This window comes from Festucalex cinctus, chromosome 8 (assembly GCF_051991245.1).
Source record: "Festucalex cinctus isolate MCC-2025b chromosome 8, RoL_Fcin_1.0, whole genome shotgun sequence".
NCBI classification, from domain to species: domain Eukaryota; kingdom Metazoa; phylum Chordata; class Actinopteri; order Syngnathiformes; family Syngnathidae; genus Festucalex; species Festucalex cinctus.
Genome location: NC_135418.1, coordinates 373345 through 392528, shown reverse-complemented (window position 1 = coordinate 392528; position 19184 = coordinate 373345). Strand labels below are relative to the sequence as shown.

The 19184-nt window shown below is 42.3% G+C and overlaps 1 protein-coding gene and 1 long non-coding RNA gene across 15 annotated transcripts in view; both read left to right on the top strand.

The window, feature by feature from the left end:
• The window catches only part of phf2 (PHD finger protein 2), a 628982-nt gene that overhangs the window by 377942 nt on the left and 231856 nt on the right, over positions 1 to 19184 (top strand). The gene's annotated exons all lie outside the window — the stretch shown is intronic.
• LOC144024402 (uncharacterized) lies at positions 1917 to 5268 on the top strand. Of its 2 annotated transcripts, XR_013284760.1 has the most exons (5): positions 1917 to 4056; positions 4186 to 4232; positions 4328 to 4378; positions 4447 to 4480; positions 4556 to 5268. It is a non-coding gene; the product is annotated as an uncharacterized LOC144024402 (long non-coding RNA). The 2 variants fall into 2 exon arrangements; XR_013284759.1 differs by having other exon boundaries at positions 1917 to 4232.

Genomic DNA, 19184 nt, shown 5'->3' with positions numbered 1-19184 from the left:
GCACTAAGCATCAACACTTGGTGTTACTGCATGCTAATTAGTCAATTTTCTTGACGCCGTCCCCTGTGGTCGGGCGGGGGTGGTTCTGCCCCCCCCCCCCCCCCCCCGTTGTCTGCTCGGTGGCGGTTGCGTCTTGGCCGCTCCCTGGGCCCCCTGTGGGGTGCGGTGTTGGGGTGCTTCCCCTGGTGCCCGGGGCGGTGCCGTGGGTGGGTGGGCCTCCGGTGTGCCCCGTGGTTCCCTCTCCCCTCCCCCTTCCTCCCCCCCGTCGCCTCTCCCTCCTCGCCTCCTCCCGCCCATCCTCCTCTGCCTCCCGGTCCCTTTTCCCTTGTCGCCCTCCCTCCTCCTCTCCCCCCCCGCCTCCTGCCCTGCAGCCGCCCTTTCGCCTTCTTGTCGTCTTCTCCCCGCTTCCCCCGCCCCCCCCCCCCCCCCCCCCTCCCTGTCTGCCCTGCGGCCCCTCCCCCTCCCTCTCCCTGGGCCTGGGGCTCCCTCCCCGGCCCGGGCGTCGGGCTCCGGGGGCCGGGCGAGGGTTTGGGGCCTGCCCCACTCCGGTATAACTCCTGGCGCCCCGGGCGGGCTCCGGTGGCCGGTGGGCTGTCCGGTAGCCCTGCTGCGCTGGCTGTCCGCCCGTTGTGGTGCCGGGTGGATGAGGTGGGGGGCGGCAGGGGGTGGGGGTGCTGGGGGGCGGGCGTGCCACCTACACCCGCCGGGTTGGGTGAGGCCCCGCTGGTCGCTCCTCTTACTCACTTCACTTGCTTGCACTATACACTTTGTAAATATACACATAGGGCACACAACACATTTCTTGGTGGGGTGGGGAAGGGTGGAAACACCGTCTTCACCCTTCAACTCCCCTCCAATTTTAATGCACCTCACGTCCAAGGGGAGGGGTGAGTTGGGGCGGGGAGCCATCAGAGGGGATGGACTGCAGTGCCTGGCAGCGCTGTGGTCCCCCCCATTTGTGTCCCTGCCCCACCACTTTGTCCCTCCATTCCCTTTTTTAATGCACCACACATATACATATTCATTTTTTTGGGGGGGATACGGGTGTGTCGGAGTAGGGGAAATTTTTTCCCTCTGCTCCGACTCACCTGCTCCCAATTTTAATGCACCACACGCACACACTTGTATATACACTGGGTGGGGCCACAAAAAAAAAAAGAAAAAAAAAAAAAAAAAGAAAAAAAAAAAAAAAAAAAAAAGAAAAGGCCGACTGTGAAAAGGCAGACTTTCTGTTTGGGATGCTGCACTCTCCCCTCACAGCAGACCGTGACACCTTGTTCGTTGATTGTGAGCGCAGATGTACAAATGTTTTTAATGGGGGTGGGGCTGCATCATTACAAATTTTATGCACCAAACAGATATTGGAATACCTGATAAGGTTATCGAAGCTTAACATATAATGTTTTAAGAGGGAGATTGGCCTATATGAAGCACAGTGTGTGGGATCCCTACCCTTTTTAGCAGTAAGCGTTATACCTCATTCATTAACTGGGGGAGAGAACCAAGCCTGAGAGATTCCGGTCTCCTCCCACATTCCGAAGACATGCATGACAGGTTGATTGGGCGCTCTGAATTGTCCCTAGGTGTGCTTGTGAGTGTGGATGGTTGTTCGTCTCTGTGTGCTCTGCGATTGGCTGGCAACCAGTCCAGGGTGTCCCCCGCCTACTGCCCAGAGCCAGCTGAGATAAGCGCCAGCACCCCCCGCGACCCTTGTGAGGAATAAGCGGTCAAGAAAATGGATGGATGGATGGATACTTGTCATAAATTGTTTAGCCTTTTAGTTGGCTAGCAAGTAATTTCCCTGTTTTTTCACTATGTTCAAAAATCTTTTGTTAAAATGTAGAAGCATATTCTAATATGCTTCTACATTTTAACAAAAGATTTTTTTGTTTGATAAGTGGTAAGGAGGTCAAACTTCGTTTTTAGTTCTAATCATTGGTTAGATAGCTTAGGGGTTTAATTGAGTGAATATTGTCGATCGATCTCTTGAATTTTGGATATCAGATCCAACTGCTCCTTTTGAGGCCGTCTTTTCAGCCCCGCAGTAAACGAAATAATTTGCCCTCTAATATATGCCTTTAAGGTACTAGAGATGGTCCTGTAGCGAACACGTTGCCCATTGCTGACTTTTTTGTTTTTTTTGTTGCCTCTAACATGTCGGACTCCTTCATGGTAACTATCTACATTTGTTACTAAAAACGCTTCAATGTATTTGTTCAAATTACACCGGCTGTGTGTGCGTTGCGTGTCGATTGCGTCTCAGCTGCGTCGTGCCGGAGCCCGACGCACGGATAGGCCTATTTTCTATTTTTGACGGACGACGCATCCGTCGGCCTCCGTCAAATGGCAAGCTAGCACAGAACCGATCTCTTTAATAGGATGGATAGCTACTATAAAAATGAAAGTTTTACCAAAGATTAATTATTTATTTTCAATGATTCCATTTAAACCTACGTCTAACTGGTTCCAATCGCTGGACTTTGCTATCACAAAATTCTATTGGAACAAAAAAAAAGCAAAAAAATTGTCTATCTACTCTTCAGGAAAGTAAATCTAAAGGAGGTTTAGAGGCACCAAACTTTATGTACTACTATATAGCTAATCAACTACAATAACTTGTGCTATGGACACAACCCAACAGAGATACTAACTGTTGATTGGAATTGGAGCAGAAGGATTGTAATAACCTTAGACTCTTAGATTTACTCTTTATTACAAAATCGATAAAACGACATAATTGTTTTAAAAACCCAATGATAGCCGCCACCCTGACTGCCTGGTGGAAGGCATTAGAAATGACAAAATCCCAAATGGTGCCCTGTGGGCTTTCTCCCATTTGGCATAACCCCAACTTTCAACTTAATAATCAGTCGTTCCATCTAGGTTTATGGGAGCAGAAAGGAATTACACACCTCCATCATCTTTTCTCAGATAATAAGTTTGTAACGTATACAAACTTGGTCCAAAAATCTGAAATAAAAAAACGGAAATTTCTTACATTATCTGCAAGTTAAAAATATGGTTAAGAAACAAATCCCAACACTTCAGGATACGCTCCAACTGCTAAAGATATTATAAAGCTTTCTCCAACAACAACAAAAAAATATCAAAAATATATGTTATTTTTATACACAGACAAAACGTATTTACCCACTTTAAAATGGGAAAAAGACTTGTCTATAGTTCCGGAACCAGACTTTTGGACCCAAATATGTGAAAATGTATTTAAAATGACCAAACAGACAAATTTGCAACTTATCCAATATATGATACTTCATAGAACATATATTACACAATATATGATGAAAAAAATGGGACTCTCTGACTCCAACATTTGTCTCCAGTGCTCACAAAATACTGCCGATACTTATCTTCATGCTTTATGGTCATGTACTCCAGTGCTGTATTTCTGGACTAAAATCTTGGAAAAGCTCGCTGATATATTAACTCTTTGACCGCCATAAACGTTTAAAAACATTCAGTATAATCCTAGGATAGGCCGCCATAGACGTCAATTGACGTCAACTATGTTTTTTTATGGAAACGGGTGGAGGAAAGCCTTGGGCAGCTGTGCTCCAAGTATCAAGCCGATCGGGTTACTATAATGAGTATTCCTGGCCACTAGATGGCTGTGATTAGTCTTTTGGACAAGATCGGGTAGGAGACATCAGTAGAAGGAAAGAGGCTGAGCTAGAGTGTTGAGGGGGAGAGAATGGCTAACTTGGCTAAGGGAGTCAAAAAGGCTACACATGGCAATCAGCTCACGCTTGATCCTTATTTTCAAAGCTCAAAAGCATCGACCAGTGCTCAAGAGCACAGTGATGACGGGGTTAAGTCATAGTTGAAGCGGTGACGTGGCCGTTTCGACCACGTCCTAAGGCCCCACCGGCTAGCGATGCTAATAACGTCCTAAGGCCCCACCGGCTAGCGATGCTAACACCGGAGAAAAGTGGTGCACAACGGAGCACGTCTGCACAGATGACGTTTCATCGGACGATGACGACTACTATGGGTCCGATGCAAGACAGTCATGACAGTCTTCCAAAGAACGTGAAGGTAAGCGCTAACATGCTAAGAGATTGCTAGTAAGATTACTTTCGGGCGACCTGCTAGCAGCGTGTGTAAATGTGCTGATATACACTAAAACATCTATTACCTATACAAACGGGAATGTATATTTTATAGATCGTGCTCACAGCAACGTCCGACCGCTGGTTCTACGACAAAGAAAGGTAAAAAACAAAAAACAAAAAAAACATTTCAATACACCGCAACAATAAAAGGAAAGTCTTTCGGATAGTATTGTAATTGTATATGTTTCTTTCAGCTCCTCCTCATAGGGCCCAAAGTGACCCTTCTCACAGTGAGCAGAACAAAGGTAAAAAGAAAAGATTCTCCACAGCACTAATAAAATATTTGATGGTAAACGTCTTCTATAATTTACAGAATGTGCATCAACCAATACATCCAAGAAAAAAAGGTAAACATGCACACACACACAAATTGCATCACAGTGCTCTAAAATAATACATGATATTGAAATGTATATTTGCAGATCCCAAAGAATCTGGCTGGCTTGAAGTTGATGAATTCGGCTGGCAGCCAACCATTTTCCCCTTTGCTGCAAAACCAGGACCAAGGGATGCTGCAGCAGAGCTGAATTCCCACCTGCCAGCTGACATCCTGGAGCTCTTCATCGCGGATGAACTTCTCCAGCACATCGTTCATCATACCAACCTCTACGCAAATCAGTCCATGCAGAAGCAGACTAACAAAAACTGTTGCGCACATGTAAATAGTTTGCAAAGAGTTTTCCAAATTGTTTGTTCGGATTGCTACTGTTGCATGTAAATAAACTGTTATTTTGCAATCAAAAAACATTTTTTATTGTTGGGGTAGTGTTTTATAGAAGTTTAGGTGTTTGTAGAATCACTCATGCAAAAAAAAAAAAGTGCCAAATTCACTAGAGTGCATGAAATAACATCGTTTCACAAAAAGCTTGATTTCTCCGTATTTTGGAAGAAAATAGAGGATTTGGGTGAAACGAAGCTGTTTTCTATTGTTGATTACTGAAGCTCCGAATAAGGTAGAAACAAACTTTTTTTAGATGAAAGATGAGACTTCAATCTTTCATTTGGTAGTATCCGCGTTTCCATAGTCCTAACACAACATTTTCTGTGGAGCTTGAAAGATCGGTAAAATTCTGTAAATCAGCTGGCACGATGGGGTTACCTTTTCCGAAAATGGCTGGCAGTCAAAGAGTTAAACTGTAGGCTTCCTTTATCTCCAAGATTGTGTTTACTAGGTGACTTAACAATAATTGAGCTACCATGTAAACAATCTCAATCTATACTTATAGCCCTTACTATTGCTAAAAAAATAATCCTTGTTCATTGGAAAAATAAACAATCTCTAAATATCGACCACTGGTTAAACCTACTAATAAATTATATCTAAATGGAAAAAATCTCTGCCTTAAATAAAAATCAAGTATCAAGATTTAAACAAATATGGTCTAGGTACATAGAATATTTTAATCTTAATTTGGCAACTTAATTCTGCCTAGATTCTGCCTGTTTACGAGAGCCACCACATCGTTATAACTTCTGTATTTGCTGCTTCTGTATTTGGTATTTTGTAACTGATTGTTTTTATTTTTATATAGTCAGGAACCTAGTTGCTCCTAGTGGGCTCGAGTACACCACACTAAACGACACTATACTCACTAACTCCTTAAGATTTATTTCGAGTGGGCACTAGGCATCAACACTTGGTGTTACTGCATGCTAGTTAGTCAATTTTCTTGACACTGTCCACCCCCCCCCCCGTTGTCTGCTCGGTGGCGGTTGCGTCTTGGCCGCTCCCTGGGCCCCCTGTGGGGTGCCGTGTTGGGCTGCTTTCCCTGGTGTCCGGGGCGGTGCCGTCCCGGCGCGGTCCGCTGCTCCGTGCCCGGCGGCGCGGTTCTGGGCAGGTGGGCCTCTGGTGTGCCCCGTGGTTCCCTCTCCCCTCCCCCTTCCTCCCCCCTGTCGCCTCTCCCTCCTCGCCTCCCCCCGCCCGTCCTCCTCTGCCTCCTGGTCCCTTTTCCCTTGTCGCCCTCCCTCCTCCTCCCCCCCTCCTGCCCTGCAGTGGCCCCTTTTCGCCTTTTGGTTGTCTTTCTTTTCTTTTTTTTCTTTTCTCGGGTCTCCTGACTATTTGAACCTTACGACTCTGGCGAGACTCTGAAGTACCTGGTTAAGGTGAAGGGTGATGGGATTTTTATCAGGTTTTAGGTGAATTAATGAGTATAAATTTGTACGTATTTGCACGCACACGCACGCGCACACACGCACGCAAACGCACGCACACGCACGCAAACGCACGCACACATACACACACACACACACAAAAAAGAGCAATGATGATAAGACGTTGAATAGGTAAGACTACCGAATTAACAATTCTGAGCTCTTTTTTTTTTTTTTTTTTAAAGGAAAAAAAAAAAAAAAAAAGAACACATCGAGCAGGACAGGAAGACCGACGTGGTTTCAAAATAAATTTCCGGTTACTTTTCAGAATAAAACACTCGCCAGCTCCTATTTCGCAATCATGTCAACAAAACATAATGCTTAATGCTTAATTCACTATTTAAACATTGGCGAATATGGACAAGGAGAGATTTATAACCGAGGTGGAAAGCAACAAAATTAGATATGACACGGCACATCCTTTTTATAAAGACAACTTAAAAAGGGATGCTGCATGGAACGTCATAGCAGGAGTGGACGGTGAGTTCAGTCAAAGAAAGTCCACCTCTCTTTCTGCTCCTCTGTTGAGCACAGACTTTCTGTGTCTTTGTCGTTGATTTAATGCCACTTTATCGCGCGCGATCACGTGAGACACGGCGGTCAGTTGTTGGCCACGGAGCTGCCGGACCGCAGTTGTGCGCAGCCGGTGTGAGTTGGACAAAAAATTGACACGTCCGGAGCACACAGTCAAGACGCAGCGGAGCGGAGACGCAACGCACACGCATCCGATGTAATCCCGGGGTAAGACATCTATCTGTACATCACTTTTTTTTTTGTCAAATATTTTTATTGATGTTTTTCATTTTCTTAGTGAATACAACCAGGGGGGGATAACACACAAAAAAAACATGTTAATAAACAAGTTGCCATTAGCTTTTGCAAAGCGAGAAAAAATATTCCTACAAATTTCCATCCAAATAAGGTAAATGAAAGGCAAATGGTATTCCCCACCGAAACAACACATTAAATCACACATTCACACCATGCATTCCAAAACTGAGGGGAAAAGCATAAAATAATTAAATAATAAATTGAAAGAAAAAAAAGGGGAATAATAAAACAAAATAACAAATAATAATAATAAATAAGTAAGTACAACTAAAGATTAAAAAGTGGGGATAAACAAATTATTGAAAAAAGATAAACACAATAACAACTCTTCTCTGCATCAATATGCAAGCTATCTACATGCAGCAAAAAGGGCTGCCAAGTGTTGTGGAAAGCCTGAAGGGAACCTTTGAGGGAGAATCTGATCTTCTCAAATTTAACACATTGTAAAATTTCATGAATCCACCTATTATGTGTAGGAGGGGTTGAATGAGTCCATTTTAGGAGAATGAGCCTCCTCACAAGCAAGGTGGTAAAAGCTATAATAGTTTGTGCAGATTTAGGCTGAGGGAGTGCTGGGGACATTCCAAAAAGGGCAGTGAGTGGGTCAGGGTTAAATGTAATACCCAGGACCTTCCCTATTGTACCGAAAATAGCGTGCCAGAAATCATGGAGTTTCGGGCACGACCAAAACATGTGCAAGTGATTAGCTGGGGAAAGTTTACACCTGTTACATGAGTCGGACTTGTCTGGAAACATTTTTGCTAGTCTAGCATTGGTGAGATGGCGCCTGCGTAAGATCTTGCACTGCAGTAGTTGATGTCTTGCACAGATCGAAGAAGAGTGCACGAGATTAAGCATCTGATCCCACTGTTTGTCAGAAATTGTAATATTAAGGTCCTGGTCCCAGACGGATCTCAAAGAGTTAAGGAATGTTGGATTTATCTTAAAAATTAAATTATACAATATTGAAGTTAGGGATTTTTGTGACGCATTAAGCAAAAGGAGAGAATCTATCAAGGTCTCAGGGGGGCGATTAGGGAAATGAGGAAATTGGTTTTGGACAAAATGCCGGATCTGGAAATAATGGAATAGACGAGAGCGAGGGAGCCTGAATTTTTCTGAAAGGTCAGTAAATGAGGGAAATACACCATCAATATAAATGCTGTCAAGGCTCCGTAGGCCACAATTCGACCAAGATTCAAAAGCTCAATCGGAGCAGGATGGAAGAAAGAGGTAATTACGGTAAACGGGCGTAAGTGTTGATGAACAGTGTAGGCCAAATTGTCTTCTAAACTGACTTCAAATTTTCAATGTTTCCAGCACGACAGAGTTGTGTGGTGCCCGCTTAAGTGGTAGAGGTAATTGAGAGCAAACTATTGGCCATAATGCAATTGGTAAGGAGGCTAATTCCATGCTGACCCAAGGAGAATTGTTATCGGAACCGATTTCAAAATTCCAAAAAAGGATTTTACTAATATTGCTTGCCCAATAATATCGACGAAAGTCCGGCAAGGCTAAACCACCAAGAGTTTTGGGAAGCTGAAGAGTCGATCTCTTAATGCGAGCACGTTTATTACACCACCAGAATGAGTTAATTAACTGGTCAAGTGAAGAAAAAAAAAGATTTACGAATGAGCATGGGAATATGCTCAAACAGAGAAAGGAAGCGAGGAAGCACTGTCATTTTAACAAGTTTAATCCGGCCCAGCAATGACAAAGGGAGAGTAGCCCACCTAGCAAAGTCTGATTTGCAACGCTCAAGTAACGGTTGGAAATTTTTGGCAAATAATTCTGAGAGTGACTTTGTTACGATAATGCCAAGGTATTTCAGTTGAGTCACTTTCTTAAAGGGTAGTATGGAAGAGGGGAGACTCTCTGCATGTAAGTTATCCACCCATCCTTTTTCTTGGCCGCTTATTCCTCACGAAGGGTCGCGGGGGGTGCTGGCGCCTATCTCAGCTGGATCTGGGCAGTAGGGGGGGGACCTCCTGGACTGGTTGCCAGCCAATCGCAGGGCACACAGAGACGAACAACCATCCAAACTCACAAGCACACCTAGGGACAATTCGGAGTGCCCAATTAACCTGCCATGCATGTCTTTGGAATGTGGGAGGAGACCGGAGTACCCGGAGAAGACCCACGCGGGCACGGGGAGAACATGCAAACTCCACCCAGGAAGGCCGGAGCCTGGACTCGAACCGGAGACCTCAGAACTGGGAGGCGGACGTTGCATGTAAGTTAATTGAAAAATATTCACTTTTGTCGAAGTTAATTTTGTAGCCAGATAATGCATTGAACTGTTCCAAAATACCCAAAATAGCAGGAAGGGATGTATCTGGATTTATTACATAAAGGAGGAGATCGTCTGCGTATAAAGATAATTTGTTAGAAAGGCCAAATCGAGAGATCCCTTCAAATTTATTTTCACCACGGAGTCACAGTGCTAAGGGCTCTACGGCAAGAGCGAACAAGAGCGGTGAGAGGGCATCCCTGACGGGTGCCACGAGATAAAGGAAACGAGTCAGACTTGTCGCCGTTAATACTTATACAGGGGATGTGTAAAGAAGTTTAATCCACCTAATAAATTTTGGATCAAAACCAAATTTTCCCAAAATAAAAAAAAAGGTAGCTCCACTCCACACGATCAAAAGCCTTCTCTGCGTCTAACGAAAGCACAATTTCAGCAGGTTTAGAGTCTGAAGAAGAACAAATGATGTTCAATAGATGCCCAGTTTTGTTAAAAGATTGTCGACCTGCACTGAAACCGGTCTGGTCCGGTTTAATTAGTGTGGGAATGACCTTCTGGAGTCGGATAGCGAGTACTTTAGACAGAATTTTAAAATCCACATTTAGGAGAGAAATAGGTCTATAACTACTACAGAGTAAGGGATCTTTTTCCTTCTTAAGCAACAGGGTTATTGACACTTTGGAATACGTAGAAGGTAATTGACCTCTATGAAATGCATCGTTAAACACCCTTGCCAGAATGGGCGCTAGTATGTCAGAATAGGTTTTAAAAAATTCTGTGGAGTAGCCGTCTGGGCCAGGAGCTTTAGAACTTTGTAGGGAACTTGTGGCTTCCGAAATCTCTGCGACTGTTATTGCGACCACCAGATTACCAAAAGTGTCTAAATCTACTTGAGGATCAATTAAGCGGTCCAGAGGATTGGGCACTGGCCATTCACAGGGGAAAATCTTGGAAGAATAATGTGTGGAGTAATAATCGGAGAAAGTATTACAAATATCCTTGGGGTCAATGTTCCCTCTAATTTTCTGTGTGGCTGTGCATTCACGCAAACTTCTTGAGCAATACATGGATTACGGTGAGCGACATCCACGGACTTATATACAGACTCACAATGCCACTTGTATCACCATTTCGAGAAGTGAAGCCACCGGCAGCCATCTTACGTTGCCACCCACTAAGCCGACCAAACTTGAAAATATTCGTTTTCCTGCAGCGCTTTCATGTTAATTTACTGTCTCCACAGTGAAATGCCGCCGTGCCTGGCGTATGGTTGTACGACTAAGACTGCAAGAAGCGCTCCGTGCACATTTCATTGTTATGAAATGTTCTTTTGATTCCATTATGAGGGTGATGAGGGTTGTATGTGCGAGTACGATGATGTATTGTTGCGGTGTGCGCAATTACTGTTTGAAATAAGAAGTAAAGAATAAGGGGTAGGATTAGATAAGTTTTTAACTTCTTCCTACTCCTTTTGGACATGGAAACAATTTCTAATGATTGTTATGATTTTTTTTTATTTTTCTTTCTTTTCTTTCTCTTAATTATTACTTGCTATTTGTTTATGTTTATATGTTATGTTTACATGTTCAATAAACTTCAAACTTCAAATTAACGCATATATAAATTTTCTCTTATAAGCTATATCTGTGAGGACTATTCAAAGACTTGTCCGCATCATGTTGTCAGAACCATGAACAATTAAATGAACACAAAGGCCATCAGGATAAAATTGGCTGTGAAATGTAAACCCAACTGAGTCCATTTATATACAGTAAGCACTTCACAACATCCGACATGCACATGGCAGCCAAACCAGTATTACACCTGTCCAAAACCTGAGATCATAAATTACATGATGCATGTATGTTACAAAAAAATTCAAACCACTTGTACATCATGTGAGACGATAAGATTCAGCTATAGTTGGTTACTTGTTTTTGATCACAGGTTATTTTAAGCATAATTAAGTCTCAAAACAATTTTTATACATATGGGCCCACATCATCCACTCAAAAATAATGGAAATGGTAATTTAGTAAAACGTGAACATTTCTGAAATGCATGAAGAGCCTCATTGAAGAGGCTCGTAAACTGCGCTCATATTTGGACTTCCTGAATGGTGCGGTCACTGCAGTCTCGTCAGTGCTGAGTGTGTTTGTCTCATGTATGCATGCTTCAAAGTGCAGTAGAACAACTTTGTGCGCACCCAAACTGCTATTAAAACTGTAACGGAAGTGGGAATGGTGTCCTGTTGTGTGCGTGGTACGCGCGCCGGCTCGCGTCACCGTAGTGACGTGATGCTCATTCCTTTTGGACGGAGCCACTCCGTCCCACAACACGACATGGCTGTTCCCCTTGCATTTAAGCTTTTTTGTCACATTTTATTTTCCCACTCCATTAACCACACATATTATATAAAGTTTTAATTTGTTTATAGGAAGATAATCTAAAAAATACAAATAGTAAATACACCTGCAGGTTAGTTTTTTTTTGGTTTTTTTGAATTTGTTTTATTTATTTATTTATTTATTTATTTACTGCGCTGCAAGACATTTGCTGTGCGCTGAAGTGGTGAGAGCACTGTGCAATTGCGCAGGCACACAGCTTAGAGGGAACATTGCTTGGGGTCTGTCCAGTTGGAGTTGATATCCTAGGAATAAGCCTAGAGGCGCTTACCGCTCGGCCCTGGTACGCCAATAATTTACCTGGTTTGTCACCATGTTAAAAAAAAAAAAAACGCTGCCTTGTTTGCAAAAGTTGAACCTCAACTTTACCTGTCAACAACAAATCATATTGAGATTGTAATTGCAACCTTTTTTTGTATAACGCGGGTGAAGGGTTAGTAGCATAATTAGCATCTAAAATACGAATTTCTTCTGCAATATCTCCTAATTTAGGAAGCTCCGTCTTTTTATAATAAGAAACAAATGAGATGCCCACGAATGTAAGCCTTAAAGCAGAAAAATGTGACTCTTGGACTTCACATAAACAGAAACAGATGAAAGTAAAAGTAACAAAGTTTAAAATTACATAGCTTACATAGGTTAACATAAACCATTTTATGTACGTAAACGTTAGAAATTATTTGAACACTATACATAGAACACGGAGGTTTGTTAGGAGAACTAACACAAACACAAATGCTCACCTATGCAGTTCCAGACAAATGAGATGGCCAGTTGATATCAACCTGTGATGCATTCACAGACCATGGGAAAGTGAAGATTACCCCTTGGTTTTTCATAGCCACAATAAAAAAAGACACTTTCAATGCTATCTGTTGAATTTATTTCAATAAAAAAAAAAAATCAACAATTTTTAATTTCTGCCAGGAATCCTTGAAAATTAGTAGATTATAAATTATTAAATATAATTGAATTATATTACAACAGAACCTGAACTGCAAATTGAAAAATATTGAATAGTTTTTAAATGTCTTAGAAAATATGGGAAAATATTGATAAAAACTTAGTCATACTAGATGACATTGAATATAATGATGTTAAATGTTTTTTGTTTTTTGCTGATAAAATGTACACGCAAGTGACTAAATAAACATTTCAGTCATAAAAAAAAAAAAAAGACCCACTAACTCTGGCCAGCAGATGGTAACATTGTGTCTCTTTTCAATGGGATCCCGTGGACGCTTGCTTCCGCAATCACGTGTTTTTCCACCGAATGAAGCACAGCAACGGAACAACGTATCAAGACACTTCTTGTCACTTGACACTTGCCGAGCGTCTGCTTTGAGCGTGACGTCGCTAGATGTTCCACTAGATCCATCGAGACGAGCGATTGTGATACTTCTGCCGCGAGCACTCGACACTTGTGTCGAGCGTCTGCTTCGAGCGTACTACACCAGGCCACGTTTTACAATTTTGAAAAGAGCAAATGGCTGTTGTCAGAAAATTTTAGTTTTAACTTAAAAAAAAAAAAAAAAAGAGGGTCCTGCTGGGATCGTACCGGTGACCACATAGTTCGTGCTTCAGCGCTCTATCCGCTCAGCTCAACCGTTGAGTAAGCATGTGAAACTTTGCTCCAAATTTGTAGTAATCAGGTGATTCACGGAGGGCTTGATATCTGTAATCACGTTTTATTTACAGAATTGATGGATGCACTTAGGGTTAGTATATTATTTTTTTTATGTAAAACAATTGGACAATGTCCATGTCTGAAATGAAAGTTGTGGGGGGGTGGGGCGGGGGGGAATAACATTTCCCCACCACGATTCAAACCAGGGACTTCCGTATTTCTGAAATGCAGCCACTCAAGTATACTTACCACGTGAGCTAACTTGACTGGTTGAAAATCAGAGCTAATTGGCGTTTGTAAATATATAAGTGTCATCTGATGCTGAAAGGCATCAGCGCTGATTGGGGACACATGCGTTTAATAATCTCAGTATAACGCATTTCCTGATATGATAGTCAGGTGGTATACATTTATATCCCTTAGCATAATTGCCACATTACATTTGCAATGTACAGTCAGAGGTGGGATTTGAACCTGCAACCTCCTGGTTACTGTACAACACACTCTCCCAACTGTGCCACTGAGCAGTATCAGAGAGCTGGTAATGATAGTCAGTTGTATGTATGGAAGTGGGCGTGGAAAGTGGGACTTAGAAAAAAATTCAGTGTCAGTCCCATTAAAAATGAATGAGAAAAAGTTATGTAAAATTAAATTGTGCGATTACTGTAAGTAATGTGGAGTCAGACGATATATACCCTGAAAGGCGTGAATTTTGTCAGCAAGTTGAAATTTGAACGGTGTAAATCGGAAGTATTATGTGGGAGTAGTTTGAGATAAAAAAAAGTGAGGAGAAAAAAAACGTTATAATAAGTAAGAATAAAGAATCTCAATAACATATGTGGGAATTATTCCCACAATAATAATAATAATAATAATAATAATAATAATAATAATAATAATAACTAGACTAAGTGCAATTTCTGGAGAAATTGTGTGGGAATGCTGAAAGCTGAATGCTAAAAGCTGAATGCTAATGAAAGAAATAGAAAGATAAACAATGTGAAAATTAAAAGTAGTAGTAGTAGAAAGAGTAGTAGTATTACTAGTAATTATTAAGTAGTAGTTAAATGACATACAAACCCATCCACCCATTCTGTCAGTAGTCAGCATTAGTCACCTACCATAATTTACTAGTACAGTAAAGTTTTTCCTTCATCTATTCATAAGCAACGCCTATACCCCTCCATAAAAAAAAAAGGGATTATTACTAGGGCTATCAAAGTTAAAGCGTTAATAGATTAATTAATCACGGAAAAATGTCGCATTAATCACGTATTAACGCATATTAATCGCACAATTTTTTTTTGGACCGCATTGAGCCTTGAACGTAACGGCGGATGGTTACATTGAAGGCTGCACAGGTCAGTGATTAGGTCAATGCACGGCATTTCCTACGTCTGTTGTTACGAAATGAGCGGGGTGACTCCAGTTGGTGTGCTCGTTGGTAAATTTTGCTTTAAAAAACACCCCGACGGGACAAAAAGTGATTTGCATTTAATTACTTAATAATTGCTGAATTGCACCCAATTGATATGATGCTGTTACATTTTGAGCAATACACGCATGCATGCAATTGCGTACATGCATTTAATCAATGTTTGCAAATGACATTCCGATAATAAAATGTGTTAATGTCAAAATATTATGGTATTTTGTATTTATTTTATATTACACGAATACGCAAGTAATTTAGCTGATTAATCATGATTAATCAAAATTAAAAAGTGTGATTAATCAGATTAAAAATTTTAATCGTGGGCGCTGTCGAGCAGGTTATGGAGTAGGACGTGAGTTTTTGGGCTCCCGTCAAACCTTTGCATTTTCAGCCTAAAGTTCATGTTTTGGTGAACAAATTTCATGAAGCCTATTTCAAATAGACTTGTTCGAGCAAGATATACGAAAATTGACGCGCAAATTGCGATGAAACAGCGTAAAAGCAAAATCGACAAACCTGCTAAGCTAAAACCTACCATTGCTTCGATGCTAGCAGCAACAACTCCAAGTGATTGCGGCCCGGAAAAGGCTGACCAAACATCACTGAAAACAGAAATCCTGCTGTAGCTTAACCCCGCGTTTACACCGGATGTGGTTGCGGTGTGGTTGCGGTGCGTTCCGGCGACGCAAGCAATTAGATTACATTCATTCAAATGGTGCCGTTTACACCGCTTGCGTGTGCGTTGCGTGTCGACTGCGGCTCAGCTGCGGGGTGCCGCAGCCCTTCCGCAAGGATAGACCTATTTTCTATTTTTGCCGGACGCCGCAGTGGTAGGCCTCCGGCAAATGGCAAGCTAGCACAAAACACATCGAGCGGGACAGGAAGACCGACGCAGTTTCAAAATAAATTTCCGGTTACCTTTCAAGATAAAACACTTAGCCAGCTCCTATTTCGCAAGCATGCTAGCAAAACGTGATGTGGGCGTAGTCGGGCCTGGAGTTAACGTGCGAGGTGCTCATTCACGGTTTAGACACCAGCGAACATGGACGAGGAGAGGTTTATATTGGAGGTAGAAAGCCACAAAATAATAAAAGTCCACCTCTCTTTCTGCTTCTCTGTTGAGCACAGACTTTCTGTGTGTTTGTCGTTGTTTTGAATGGCACATGATCGCGCGCGGTCACGCGAGACACGGCGGGAAGTGGTCGGCGACGGAGCTGCCGGACTGCAGCTGTGCGGAGCCGGTGTGGATTGGCCAAAAAATTGACGTGTCCGGAGCACGCAGTCAAGACGCACCGCAGCCGCACCGCACACGCAACCGGTGTAAACCCGGGGTAAGGCCGATATCGCTCAAGTGATCAAGACAGAGATGAGAAGCGCAGTAGCTGCGGACTTCAATTCCCTAAAAGATGAGCTGAGTGCAGCAGTGAAGCAAGACATACAAGGCGCGGTGGCTTCACTGCGCTCTGATGTTGAACAGGTGAAGGCTGGTATGAAAGAAATTGAGTCTGGTTTGTCTGCGTGGTCTTACGAAGTGACTGCTTTACAAGCTACAGTGAAAACGTTGACAGCGGAGCTGTCCGGAATAAAAAACAAATGCGAAGAAATGGAAGGCAGAATGCGGAGATGTAACATCCGAATCTTGGGAGTGGCGGAGGGGAACGGCATGAGTACTACGGCCGCAGTAACCAAGCTGCTGAAAGAAGTGCTGCAGATGGATCGGATGTACTTGTGGACCGTTCACACAGAGCTCTTGGACCCGCTCGGAAGGACGGCAAGCCATCATCGCTGCTCTCCATTACTACCGAGACTGCACGGAGGTCCTGAGTCGTGCGCGCACCCGGGACCGGCTCCAGTACAACGGGATGGACATCGCAATATTCCCCGACTACACTGCGAGTGTTGCCAAAGCTCGAGCTGCCTTCAACGAGGTCAGACAAGTTCTGCGTGGTAAAGAGGGTGTCCGCTACGGCATCATGTTTCCAGCACAGCACATTTCATGGAGTGGAGAAAACCTTTACCGATGCGGATGCAGCAATGACATACGTCAAAAGACACACTGTCTCCCCGGAGGGCGAGTAAGATTCCTATTTCAAAACGTGCTCACTGGAAAATACTTTTGAAAACGATGTGTGAGTAATATATTGGTATTTCATTGGATTCAAATTAATTTGAAAAAGGGTGTTTTGTTTATATGAGAGACGGGTAAAGTGGGGATTGACACATATAGGTCTTCACACAGTCTTCTCACTTCTTGGTATTTTTATTTGAGTCCTAATAGAATATTTACCAATATTTCTCTTAGACATTATGTAACTTTGTAGTCACTATTGTGATTTTTTTTTCTTTATATTTTATTGTATTATTATTATTATTTTGCTCACATTGTCTATCTGTATGCCTATTGATAGGTTGAAATACAATAACACAGGTTGTTCAATTTTCCATTTTTGGTTTGGCGGGGGCCTGAGCGTTAGGCTCTAACAAGTTACCCCATACATGCATCACAGGGTGATTAAAGGGAGAAGGGTGTCCCAGAAATGGGAGTGGGAGGGATGGGATGGGAATTATTTGCGTTTTGATTGTTGTTTGTATGTTTTTGCAACCGGTTCTGTTCTGCCCTATAAGAATAATTTAAGAACCAAGTTAAACTAGAGCTGCGAGCAGCTCTAAAGGGCCCTCGCAGCCCGGGCCACGTTGGGGTACTTGCACGTTGGGGTACTGGCACGTTGGGGTACTGGCAAGTTTAGGTACGGCACATTGGAAGCAGAATTTCTTTGAAAATGGCATGATAAACCTTGACATGTGGATTTTTTTTTTTTTTTTTTTTGTAAAAATACCGTTAAGTTGGTGTATTTTTTTTTATGCCTCAAGGGCTAGGTGGCGCTGTATATATAATGGAATGTTGTCATAGGGATACCTTCAAGCCTTGACTCTAAACATACATGTCAAGTGTGGGATTTTTTTGGAGCATGTACCGTGGAGCATGAAGCATATCCTTCATTCACGATATTGCTTTTAATGTCCATAGAGGCTATCAAAAATAAATAAAAAAGTACATGTTTGGATAAGTCTGATGCCAGTGAACATTTTGAGTGGTGGAAACTAAAAGAATATTCATAAATGACTTAGTTATCACACTTAGAATGAGTTTACATTTTTTGTACAAAATACCGTATGTGGGGTATTTTTTTGTTTTGCCTCAAGGGCGAGGTGGTGCTGCATATATAACTGAATGTTGTCATAGAGATACTTTCAGGCCTTGACTATAAACATACCTGTCAAGTTTGGGATTTTTTGGAGCATGCACCGGGGAGTTATTAAGCATATCCTTTTTCATTGCGAAACGTGTTTACAATTTTTGTAAAAATACCGTAAGTGGGGTATTTTTTTTTCATGCCTCAAGGGCTAGGTGGCGCTGCATATATAACTGAATGTTGTCATAGAGATAACTTCAGGCCTTGACGATAAACATACATGTCAAATTTGGGATTTTTTGGAGCATGTATCGGGGAGTTATTAAGCATATCCTTTTTGGATGAATTTTGATGCCCCGCCCTCATCATATAGTATTTCCAAAAGTCAAGATTTTTCCGTCTGTTGTTGGCTCAGGTCTTGGCATGGTCCAGGTCAAGTCATAAGTCAGTCAGATAAAACGTGTAGGAGAAGTGGGCAAAAGTATGCCCCCTGAAAATGTGCAAAAATCGTCAAAAATGGGACATTCAAAAATTCGTAGCTCACTTCCTGTTCATTTTAGCATATGGGTCCAAGAGACTTTTTTTGTAGGTCTTTGGCTCCCTCATACACGTAAAAATTTTCGTAGATCTTGCTTAAACGTACAATCGGGGCTGCTTCGTTAAAAATTTCTAGGGGGCGCTATTGAGTCATTTTTGTAAAAATAGCACAATCAACAATAAAATATTGTTCATTTTACCAGGCCAGATGTGTGTTTCATGAGTTTCTGCGCATGTTTAGACCCTCAAAACTGGCGTTGTTTTCTTGGCGAACAGTGCTTAGCCACGCCCACAGCGATTCGCGAAAACTCACAAACTTCGTGTTGTGATATCATGAAGGCCGAAACCCTCATCTGAGCAAATATGAGGTTGGTCCAGTTAACGTGTTTGGAGAAAAATGTACAAGAAAATTCATAAGAAAAAAAATTGCCACTAGGTGGCGCTATCAGTAAGATGAAATATAAGTTCGTAGATGTCTTAAGGGCTGGACTCTCATCAAATGTGTGAAATTTTGAGAAGATAGGAAAGTTACAATATTCGGTGTGGGGCATGATCAACTTCTTAAGGCTTTTCTGACCAATTTTCAACTGGATCCCTTCAAAGAGCTCAGCGCAGTAGCTAAA